This window comes from Gymnodraco acuticeps, unplaced genomic scaffold (assembly GCF_902827175.1).
Source record: "Gymnodraco acuticeps unplaced genomic scaffold, fGymAcu1.1, whole genome shotgun sequence".
NCBI classification, from domain to species: Eukaryota; Metazoa; Chordata; class Actinopteri; order Perciformes; family Bathydraconidae; genus Gymnodraco; species Gymnodraco acuticeps.
In genome coordinates, this window is record NW_022989755.1 from 3,562,252 (window position 1) to 3,565,686 (window position 3,435).

Genomic DNA, 3,435 nt, shown 5'->3' on the forward strand with positions numbered 1-3,435 from the left:
CTCTCCCACACACTACCCCCCCCCCCACTACTGTTTTCTTCCATACCATAATGACATCACTATGAAACACTCACACTCCTATTGGTTAGCGCTCCGACACCTTGTAAGTTAGTGGTTGTGCAATCCCAACAGAGCCAGCTAACCAATTAGAGCAGACTGAGCTCTGGTTTCAGACAGAGGGTGAAAAGAGGTGCTGCTGCACAGGCAGTATGAGAAAAATAAAGCATGGAAACATGTCACAGAGGCTCAAGATACAAATGAAAAACCTGAACATTAGCAGAATAGTCTCTTCAATATGTTGCTGACGGTACATTGGTATTTCTTTCCGTTTTTTCTGGTTTATCATTTCAAAAGGACTGACATTTTTTTTTCTGTTGGACAGTTTGTGTTTGGTCAGAAACTACAGTTGAGCTTTATATATGGGAGATGCTCTGTTGATAAGCGATGTAAAATATATAATACCATTCACAATAGTTTGTAGCCACTATGTTGATACTTGTAATACATTTAGCAGATAGTTTTGCATTTGGGAATTACAACTCTACTCTCTTCAAAAACTTGAATACAATTCTGTTATTTGTCGAAACGGTGTAAATCTACTCAATATGTTTTCACAATATTCAGCCATGTCCCAAAAGCAGAGTCTTTTATACTCATTATAAATCACTTATTCTACAGTTTTCAATAAAATGAGCCAATCCGCTGCAGCGGGACTTTCCTCTGTTTTCCCCAGTTTTCAGTCCAAACAAAAGAAAAGATTAACAAAGCTCAAGAGTGACTGAGAGCAGCAGCTAAGCAGATTTACTTTTCATTTACAATACAGCGTTTGTAAGCAATCTTTTCACTTACACTATTCATTACAGCGTTGCATATAACAAAATCGCCCTCATTTTGAGGCTTTAAAAAAATTATTCACCCACAAATATGATCACTTTTATATCAATTACCCACCCAGTGCAATCCTGAAGTGGTGAAGAGAACTTTGCTTTTCTTGCATGCCAAACGAAAATAATAAAATAGCTTATTGGCATGCGTCTCCAAAAGTTTATAAACCCTCAAATGGGCAAGCTCATATAAATAATTTCGAAAAGGAGTCTACTATTATCTAATGTCTATGGAACATTTCAATTTGTCTTCAAAATGTGACTTACTTTCAAGTATCTCTGTATCTCCTGTGTGGGCGTAGGAAGCATCCTGAATGTGGGGGGGACATTTTGAAAAAAAAATAGATTTCCTGTATTCTGGTGCATTTTAACAGGTGGTTTGATACTTTTATGTGGCTATACTAGCATGAGGAAAATGATGGGTACATTTTGTAATTTCATCCAGCAGTAAAGAAAGGAAACATATTTGATTATTAATTCAGAGCCGTCTTTGAATTAATAAAAAGCAGTTTTAAATGCCCATTTTTTGTACATTTATATACAACAATAAATATTTGTGAGTGCATTGAGAGATATTGTTGTAGAGAGTCATTTATATATAAATCGCAAAATACATTTGTGAATCCTTCTGTGAGCATTTATTAATATTGAGACTGATCTGACTCCATACAAATGTTAAGTTCGCCTAGGAATGGTATCATTGACTTAAATGTTCAAATAAATGTTGCTCTTCTGTCTATATTGGTCATATGATGCCCCTTGACTGAAATGCTTCCTGTTCAATATCACCACTGATTTCCTTAACATTCTAGTCCACATCACAATTTACTCTAAACTGTCATTTCCCTTTCATCACTCACCTCAGCAATGGACCTCTCTCCACTCTCCCTGTGTTCTGCTTCTGACTCACTCTCAAGCGCCTATATGTCAAGAGAGGTGGTGAAGTGATCATTATTTATTGAGCAGTATACTCTTTCACATTTAATCATAACAAGTCATACTGAACGTAAATACAACTGACTCTAAAGTAAGTCCCAGTCTGTGACATTGGACATTTTGAAGACTCAAAGTCCCAAGCAGTAGGTAGAATATTAGCTAGTCTAATGTGCACAGAACATAAACACTGAATACTCGGATGGAAATTGCCTATAAGCACTCAGTAAAACATAAACACACACAAAAAGCTTCTGAATGATAAGAAGTATAATTAAAACATAATGCACATTATCATTTTGAGAGAGAGTACCGAAGTTAAAGAACTCAGAAAATAATCTCTTATCGAACTGAGGCTCCAGTAAAACACACTGACTGCGTATACATGGACATCATGGTGTTTACATGAGCACAGAGAGATCGGGTTATTCATGTTCCCTGTTTACATGATAAATACTAGTAACCTGGCATTTCGATGCCTTTTCTCATCTAAACTATTCAGTATTTGTATCTCTCTATCATGACATAACGACGAAACTCCTCTCCAGAAGTGAGACGCCGCCGCCACCATCACTGTTAACTGATTAACTGCTACCAGCTGAAGACTTACTTTCCTCTTCTTTGAAAATTTTTTTCTTATGTCCATGTTGTCTGGGGGAGAACACATATCAAACCAAGAGATCGTCAGCTTTGATTTTCGCTGTATTCACAATGTCCTGAACATTTGGTGTGTGTGCCTTACCTCCGCTACCGGCATCGCTTCATACAACAGATCTGAGCTGTCCAACTATACAACACTCCTTGAACATGCGCGCGCTATGTGAGAATCTGCCTTGGTACAAAGTAGCAGTGAAAACATGGTACAGAGTTTCATTGATTTGGGCATTCTCTCAATAAGCAAGTGGAATGGATTTGATAGTGAATCACTGACACAGCGCTCTACAAATGCGGCGAGTGGATAGACCGAGTAAAAGTGGGGGGGTCTAAACTAATCATTTGAAGAAATGGGGGGGACTTGTCCCACCCTCATATAATGGCTGCGACGCCCAGGGTATACATTAATATATTATCAAATCCATATTTCATGTATTTTACACCCATACTACACCATTATTACACCCATACACCCATATTACATCGTTATTACACTGATTTGATTTACATATTAGAATAACATTACCCCTATGCTACACATGTATCCCACAGGAGAAATAAACCATTTAAGGGTTTAAATATGAGCATGGGACTGCATAATTGAAATCTGTATCATACTGTGCAAATTGTGTTTAGTTTTTTTATTAGGTTTTAACATATTTGCTTTTGTTAGGCGTGTGACGCAGTGGATATAGAGCCTTGGTTTTGGGATCAGGGGGTCGCAGGTTCAAACCCAGCATGTCGTTGTGTCCCTGGGCAGGACACTTCACCCCAAATTGCTCCTGTGGGGATTGTCCACAGTATTGAGTATGTAAGTCGCTTTGGATAAAAGTATCTAACAACATGTAATGTAATAATGTTATCCACATTTTTCTGTGGACGAATAATTATTTTAACATACGAAGACAGTTTATTCACGTGTATTATTTAATAGCCTAATAAGAAAGAGAAGAGACACCAACAC